This window comes from Zosterops lateralis, assembly GCF_965231275.1.
Source record: "Zosterops lateralis genome assembly, chromosome: 2".
Classification (NCBI taxonomy): Eukaryota; Metazoa; Chordata; class Aves; order Passeriformes; family Zosteropidae; genus Zosterops; species Zosterops lateralis.
This window is the reverse complement of record NC_139763.1, coordinates 3,464,135-3,473,101: the sequence shown is the minus strand read 5'-3', so window position 1 is coordinate 3,473,101 and position 8,967 is coordinate 3,464,135. Positions and strand designations below refer to the sequence as shown.

At 40.4% G+C, this 8,967-nt stretch overlaps 2 long non-coding RNA genes across 2 annotated transcripts; one reads left to right on the top strand and one right to left on the bottom strand.

Annotated features, from left to right (window-relative positions):
• The first annotated feature begins 767 nt into the window (after positions 1–767).
• On the top strand, positions 768–6,406 carry LOC310905797. The gene is made up of 3 exons (XR_014589270.1): positions 768–1,119; positions 1,991–2,306; positions 6,046–6,406. It is a non-coding gene; the product is annotated as an uncharacterized lncRNA (long non-coding RNA).
• Positions 1,358–3,731, bottom strand: LOC310905796. Its single transcript, XR_014589269.1, has 3 exons — positions 3,562–3,731; positions 3,278–3,314; positions 1,358–1,473 (listed from the first exon to the last, which is right to left on the bottom strand). It is a non-coding gene; the product is annotated as an uncharacterized lncRNA (long non-coding RNA).
• Positions 6,407–8,967: the final 2,561 nt, after the last annotated feature.

Sequence of the window (8,967 nt, the reverse complement as noted above, 5' to 3'; positions counted from 1 at the left end):
AGGGATGATCATTTACAACTGGTCCTGCTCTCACCAGAAGCAAACAGTGCCCTCCTGCCTGGTGATTTTGACATTACTGGAGTGTAAATGAGCAGAGCTTCTCTCAAGGAGCTGCAATTCCAGCCAAAGTGGGGAGAAAAGCTCAAGGCAGAGCTGCAGGTTTTCAACCAATTAAGGTCCTGATTCAGCATCCAATTTGAGCAGGGATTTCATGTGCACTTTATGCATCAACAGGAGGCAGAAGACTGTGACCTTCTCCACCGAGAGTCCACTAAAAATCACACTGATATCAATTTGAATTCAAACACTATTTTTTCTCTGACTATTAGATTTGGACTAGTCATGATTATGTTCATAAGATTTTTGTGAATTCATGGTTTTATTGCTACACGAGGTGCACCTTCCCTTTGCCATAAACAGGATTTTAGGAGCAACTTTGTCAGCTTTGCAGAGCTGAGTTTTTTACAGCCAGCATTTAAACGAAGAGAAATGAGAGCTGTGAATGTAAAGGTGTATTTCAAGTCTAATGGAGACCAAATGGAGATATAGATATATAGATATATATAGGGAACCAAATACATACATATATACACAAATACATATATATATATGTATATATGAACAATCTATATAACATTATTTATATATGAACAATCTATATATATAATTTATATATATATATATGTATATATAAAATTTTTTAAATGGAAACCAATATATACGTAGAGAGAGATAAATATAAATATATAGATATATAAATAAATACATGTTTGAGAATAAATGTTTCCCCAGAAATGTCAGGTTAGAGATCCAATGGTGCATGAGGTGGGACAGGGTTCATCTCCTGAATGGTTCTCTGTGCACTGAACCCACTCACAGGGACTTGTTTTGATCAGATTTTCCTCCTCATATCTTTTATATAATTGAAAACTTGATCTGTCTAAACTGAATCTTCTTTTCCATAACACAAACAATTTGTTCTCACCAATTCTCTCTCGTTTTTATCTCCCTTATATTTTAAAATACTCTTTGACTGGTCCTGTCCATCCTGAAGTTGCAGTACCCCAAGTAGAAAGGAATAGATTGGTTATTCCTGGTGGTCTTAGAGGAATTTTCCAGGTAATGACAAAAAAAAAAGGGGAAAAATCAAAGTTGGTACTAGGGTTTGAATTTTATATATACATATATATATAAATGTGTGTGTGTGTATATATATATATATATATATATATATATATATATAAAGTCATAGAATTAAATAGAGGAGGCTTTTTTTTTTCCTGTGAAAATCAGCAGTTTAAAAAAAAATCCCAAGCATGTGACCTATTAAATAAGTCAATTAATTAAATATCCTATTTATTAATTAGAAATCTCTTCACAATGCAGTCAGTGAGTCTTACTCCAAACCATCCCAGGGTAGTTGCTTTGCTGTTCCAACCCTTCCCATTGAAAAAGGCTGAATTTGGGTGATTCCTCCTGTATTTAGAAATGGAGAATCAGCAGATTGATTTATAACAATAAATTACTTCAAAGGAGGAGAGGCATTCCAGTCACTGTGGAGTATGTGCAGCATTCTGGAAGGAGGAAACACAAAATTTTTACGTTTTGCCAAAGTTTAAAACACATCAAGAAAGATGTTTTTGTTTTAAAATTCTGTGTCAAGTTGCTGTTCTAATCTTACAGGCTTGAGGAGGAGGAGGTGGTGTTTAAATTCCAGGCAGGTTAAAATTCAGAGCCTCAGTGTGAGGAGAAATCAGCATTAAATTTTTTTGTATGGGCTGGTTAAATCTGACAAGAAACGGGAAATTTAAAACGCGAGCCAAAAGAAGACCAGAGACTTCTCAAAGTGTCATTTCAGACAGAACAGCAGAAAGGCAGAAAGCCAAAATTAGGAGCTTTGTTAATGTTAATAAATCAGTCTGATTTGTGATTAACTAACTGAGCTCAGCAAGGAGGGACATGCTTATGAAACAATTATCTTTTGGCACAGCTCTTTTTGATTTCACAAGGCTGATGGAGAGGTGGGATCATTATCTGCCTCACAAGGTGCTGGCTGAGCTTCTGCAAGTTCACCCTGGAAGCTCCAAGAGCCAGGACTGAGCAGGGAATTAATGCCTGGAAAACTGAACCTGCTGGAGACCCTGGTCAGTGCCACAGTGAGATGGACCAGGAGCTCCCAGCTCCCTGCTCATGCCAAATGGAGCTGGAACAAATTCCCCAGAGAAGCTGTGGCTGCTCCTGGATCCCTGGAAGTGTCCAAGGCCACGTTGGACATTGGGGATTGGAGCAGCCTGGGACAGTGGAAGGTTGTTGCTTTTTATCTTCTTTTCTTGCCAGAGTCGGGATTAAATGCACAAGATGGTGTTTTGTGTTCAGATTCAGTTGTTTATTAATTCTTATCTATGTTACAGTCTCACAAGTTGTGAGTGCTAACTAATAAAGTAAAAAAATGGCCCCATCTCTCTTTCTACAAAGCCTTTTAAGAATAAATTGTCCAATTATGAAATTACACCTAAATTATTTTTACTTTTAACCTAATAACCAACTACCCATGGCCCACTATGGGGACTTTTCTATCCAATTACAAAATATAACCCAGACCCATGAAAAAGAAGGTGAAAAAGAAGGACTCAGCTTCTGCCTAAACCTCCCTCTTGCTTTATATATCTATTACTGTATTCTAAACCCTTAAAGTCTAAGTTTTCCACCCTGTGATATCACACACTTTTATTCCAATTCCACACCCACAATCCCAGGGCTGTCACTTAATTTTGGAAGCCTCCACGGCCTCAGGTCAATGCAGTGTTTGCCTGGGGGGTCAGAGCCTGTCAGCACAGAAAGTCTGCAATTCTCTGTGCCCAGAGTTCCAACAGAAGGTGTCCCTGTCTATGGAACTGGATGATTTTTCAGGTCCCTTCCAGCCCAAACCATTCCATGGTTCCATGAGGGAGAATTGCTCCCCTCCCAATCAAACTCTGAACACCAAAGTGACCACACAGCCCTTGCTCTAAACCAGAACGTGCCAGGGAATGTTGTAGATAAGCCTGAGATGTTTATAAGGCCAGCTAGATTTACATGGAAAAAACTGTAGGGCTTTTCTGGAACCAGGCCATTCATGAAGTTTTATTTCATAATTATATATTTAAACAAACTCATTGGCATCTCTTTTTTCTGCTAGTTCCAAGATAATAAATAGAAGATTCTTTTATACACAAGAATTCTGGACAAAGCAAGAATTTCAATGTAATCTCAGAATGAGAAGGATTTTTTCCATAACTCATGGTTAAACATCTCCAACACTGCCAACTCCATACCTGATGGACAAAGAAATGGAAATTTATTTCCTTTTCCATGAAACAAACGAGGCATTTTTGTCTCCTTAATACCAAAGCAGGTTTTACAGCCCTAATTATGACCAGTTCTTTATCCTCACAATCTCACAATCTAGAACACATTCAGTAACAAAATGAAAGTTTACATACTCGTGGATCAGGACAGTTGGATTTTTGGAAAGGGAATTTGGTATCCTACCCCAAAAATGGAACTTCATGGAACACAAACCTCTTGTCATTCTTTAAGATGATGCAGAAACCACCAAGCAGGAAACCATATTTTAGAGCAATAGGTTTACTACTAAAATAGGAGAAGACACTGCCTGCTTGCTTCTTTTTTCCTTAATTCTTCACAGAAGTTGTGGTTTTTCACCTCAAACTAGGCCGGCTCCTCTTCCACCAAAGAGTATTTTTAATTATTTACCATAGGAAGTGCCATAGGTCAATCAAAGATTGGGGTCTAAGGTCAATCAGAGATTGGGGTCTAAGTGTCATTGATACTGTGTATGAGGAGAGCTGGTTGGGAATTGCCTACTGACACCATATGTTATGGGGAAAGCTTAATTTGCCCAGTGTTTTCTGATTTCCCAAAGGACCATCCCAAATAAAAGATTTCACTGTGGTTGACCTTGAGCTATTGGCTACAATAATTTTTTAAATAGTGTTTTAATTATTCAATTTATTTTATTAATAACTATAATATATACTAGTTTTAATATAATTTATATAATTTAAATTATGGTATATATATTATTTAGTTATTAAAATAATATTTTAATAATTTTTGTAATAACAGAGACTACAAACACTAAAACCACACTTGTTCCACCTCCTCGCCGATCCAAGGCAGATAATAGCAACACACATTAATATCAATTTAGTAATACCCATTATTAACACCTAATAAAACTACTATTACCATAATCCACATTCATAACATCTCAATAACATCCAAAGAAACAGCTTTCCCTTTCCAAGCCCCTCTTGACAGGGCTATTGACAGGGCTCTCCCCCCATGTTTTCCTTACAGATATCCCAAATTTTGGTATTTTGGTTCTGCCCCTCTGCTCTGCAGCCTCTCCAAAACCTCCTCATTTTTTGTAGGTTCCAGCCATTCCAAGAGGCTCCATCCCCTCTCTGTCCCTTCCCACAGCTCTGCAAGTCCAGCTCCTCACACTTTTTCTCACAAATTTATCACTCCATCCTTTTTTTTTTTCATTCATTGATATTTCCTGCAGCAGCCCAGTGTAGATTTGTAAAGTTTTTTCTTGTCTTTCCTTTTTTTTTTATTTTTTTTTTTATCCCTTCTTTCCCCACCCCAGCCTTGCTGCATCTATGCCATCTTCTGGATGTTCCGTGAATCTTTTTTATCCCTGAGCTATGTGCAAATCTCTTTAGCAAACTTCCTGAGGGCTGATACCGAGACAGGGACAAGGTTTTAGGTCCAGGGTCACAGCTTCGGATGCGTTTCCTTTGTTTACTCCCCTGCACACCAGGAAAAGGGATCGCTCCCTTGCTCTGTGAACTGTCCATCCCCTGCTAAGAATAGTTATGGAGTGTGGCAAAAAAAAAAAAAATTCCCCTTCAAGAGGGAAGTGACTTTCACTCAGTTAAGAGTTTATTAAATACGCTTATTTTTATGCACTGAAGAACCTGTTTACAATTCTCCCCCCCCCCTTTTTTTTTTCTTCTTGTTGCAAAACATAGAAGGGATAATTTCCTTTCCAATAGCAGAAGTGATAATTTCCTTTCCAATATTTTCTCACTTTTTTCACTTCTTTTTTATTTTTTTTTTAATTATTTTTTTTGGCATGGGTTTCATGCCACTGTTTCATCAAGACCTACAAATAACTTTCTTTCAGCTGTTGCACAACAATTGTCCCTGAATGATGAACAATCTGTGATTTCTCTGGGTGAATGAAGGAACATCCTCATTTTTAGCCATTTTTTCTCCTATTCTACACACATAAATTTGAATTAAAATAATATCTTAGGGGTTTTTGAAGAAAGCTAGAGTTCTTCAACAGTTCCCCTATTATGGAGCCCAAAATTAGTCAGGACTTCCATCACAAAACTAATGTTTTATTACGTATTTAAATATTAGCAACATGTTTATATGACTTGTGAAATCACAGCCTGGAGAGCAAAGCTCAGGGAGAATATCTCAGCTTTAATCACAGAGACAATGCAGAATACTCATTACTTTAGGTTTTCAGCTAATCCTCTCCGTTGTCAAAAGAAGTGCAAGTAATTCATTGGAAACCAGACAAACACTGGGATGATTTATTATTTTAAATGCTGTTTTAGCCAGGCAATTCTGGGCTAATCAGTGAGGCTGAGCTGCTGGGTAATAATTGTTTGATTTTAAAGGCAAACACTAAACAATTTGTTCTTAGAAATCAGTATGACAAGTTACCACGAGGCAAGATTTCTTCTGAAAGTCAGATATCTCAGATATTCCAGAATAAACACGTTAAGAAATCAAGCTTTCGTTGCCAGAAAACAATTACAGTAATTTACTGTTCAATGGGACTTCCTTAGAATGATAATTCTTACAGTCAGTTGAAAAAAATAATCATTTGTGCTCCATCATTGATTCAGATTATGGCCAGGAATGAAAAATGTTGAAATCCCTTACTGAGAGTTGTGCTTTCCCACAGATTGGTGAAAATGGGAAGTGTTGAGTTGTTCCATTTCCATCCCTCTTTTGCAGGTGAAGGATTTTAACCCTCAGAGACCATAAACTTCTGAAGAGCCAGAACAAACTTTCCCTGCAAGGAGCAGTGACCTGTCACACATTGTGCTAATTCCTTGTAATGAGGACCTTGGCCAGGATGAGAGAAATCAGGAGGGGGAAAAATTCAGATATTCTGCCTGCTCTTCCCAATGTGCACAGCTCCAACCATGTTAAATCCTTCCCTGAGCAACTCCTGATTGCATCTCATGGTATTAGGAGTCAAAAAATGGGTTTTGCATGATGCACCTGTAAATGAGAGAGGTTGTTAAGTCTGTTCTATGGCTTGAGCCCCCTTTCCATGGGGAAATTCCTGCTGCTGGCCAAGCTGAGCCTCCCCTGGCCCAGCCTGAGGCCGTTCCCTCTCCTCCTGTCCCTGTTCCCTGGGAGCAGAGCCCGACCCCCCCGGCTGTCCCCTCCTGGCAGGGACTTGTGCAGAGCCACAAGGTCCCCCCTGAGCCTCCTTTTCTCCAGGCTCAGCCCCTTCCCCAGCTCCCTCAGCCCCTCCTGGGGCTCCAGACCCTTCCCCAGCTTCCTCAGCCCCTCCTGGGGCTCCAGACCCTTCCCCAGCTCCCTCAGCCCCTCCTGCGGCTCCAGACCCTTCCCCAGCTCCCTCAGCCCCTCCTGGGGCTCCAGCCCCTTCCCCAGCCCCTTCCCTGCCCTGGACACGCTCCAGCCCCTCCAGGGCTCTCCTGCAGGAGCCACAACTGGACACAGCCCTGGAGCACAGAGGGACAATCCCTGCCCTGCTCCCGCTGGACACACAATTCCTCATCCAGGCCAGATCCAAAGAGATGGGAGAATGAAGATGAAAGTTCCTGGCTGTAACAGACACTTTCAGGATTTCAAACTCCCTGAAAAACACCAATTTAACTGTCTGAGATCTGTAGAAGGAGAGAACAGGCTGAAGGTTAAGGCCAACATTTCTGAACCATCTCTTTTTTCATTCTCATTATTCTTAGGGCTCAGATTTGGGGTCACACACAAGGGATGTAGAAAGCAAAGCAGAATTCAGTCATTTTTGAAAGGGCTGACCCTCCAGCCTTCATTTACAGATCAGTGTCAGTGTCTCTGGAGATCAGTCAGCTCCGTGGGTATTTTGGAAAGGTGAAGCCTGAGCCATCCCAGCAAAGTGCAAGGAAGGAGAGCTGGCAATTTCCCCTCACAGGCCATACCTGGGTGGGATTTATCTTACCTAAAAATATCTAATTAACTGCACAAATGAGTGATCTTTGTTTTTTGCAGAGGAAACGTGGACAGGGAACTCCCAAGGGGCAATTAACTCACCTAATTAAGGCGTGTACTCCAGTGGGAGTTCAACCAGCCTGGTCTACAAACTTCTTTGGTGTTTAGCAAAAATTGGGTGGAATGGGTGGCCTAGCTTGTGCAAATTCCACTGAGAGATTTTAATGGTTTGCAAAGATTAAATTGAGAAAAGGATAAAAGTTGGTGGTGCAGAGCAGGAAATTTGTTGCACGTAGAGGGAAGTCTGGAGATCTCAGAGAGTGAACTCCCACCTTCTTCCCTGTGAGACAGAAATGGGAATGGGGGCAGAAGATTCATAAAAACAAGCTTAGTGTTACTCTTAAATAAATGCTAATCCCTCTGCTTTTATAAACATAACTGTAAATTATCTTTACCTGAAGTGAAGCAGTCTCAATTAACAATCCACTGTCAAGATTTGTGTTGCTCTAGATCCACCTCACTCAAAAATGAGTCACAAACTTCTATAAACTTCCCCTTCAAATCCACCCCTCTGCACTGCTCTGCAAAGAACCATCTCTAATCTAATGATCTGGACCACAAACTTATGGTGCTGCTCCCAAATCCACTTTGTGCTGCCAACAGATTATTTCTGTCTTAAGTAATGGGGTTGGCCCTTGTTTGCTGCTCACTCATTATTCTCCAGCAATTAATGTTAAACCCACAGGCTCCAGGTTTGCAGACAAGTGTGACCATCCCCTGAATGCCCCATTATTTTCAGTCTCCATTAAAAAGCTGTGCAAGTATCTCGAGCATGATCCATGTTTTTTGGGATCCTTGCAATGGGGAATCAGTTTGATGACAGCTGAGTGAGCACAGGAATTCGGGTGTCTTGCCCAGGTTCCCACAAGGAGGGCTGGATCCTGTGAGGATTTAAACGTGTCCTCACAGGCACTGCAGCCACATAAAGGAGCAGCTATGCTGAGGTAAAGGCTCAACCCAATTTAATCTTTCCCTTAGCTTAAAATGCCCAGAGCACTGGCAGAGAGGAGAAGTGAAATATGAGGAGGAAAGATTCCCTTCATAGGAAGCTCTGGATTTGTCCAAAGAGATCAAAGTTAAGCAGATGCTGTTCTATAAAAAAACAAAAATGCACAAATTGATTTCTCAAACAGTGGCAAGGGGAGGTTTGGGGATTGAGAAGGGAGCTCCTGACTCGGGTTCCTCATGGAGAACCATTTCCATCAAAGAATTCACTTTGTTTTACATCAAAATGAACTGAGTGACACAAATCCCCAAGCCAGGGAAGATGACACAACATTAAATTCAAACCACTTTGATTAACAAACCAATTCTCATCTTCACATATGGATCCAAATGGCGAGAGCAGCTCTACCCAGAGCAAGTTTGGTCAAGAATTGCCAATTTCTGGGGGCAAAGATGGGATTTAAAGTTAACATTCATTCTGCCCGTTTCCCAGAAGGTGAAATGTGTGTGTGTGAAACACTTGGCATGTCTGTGCTGATAAATTTCAAGTGCCCAAGACTATTTTTTGTCATCAGGCAAGGACCAGTCATATTTATCCTAAAGATCTCCCAGGCTCTCAATAAATATATTATTTATCAGGAACTAAGAGATTTTGGAGAGTCCTATCTGTCTGAGCCTGAAACCATATTAAGGACTGCTCCAAAAGTTGTA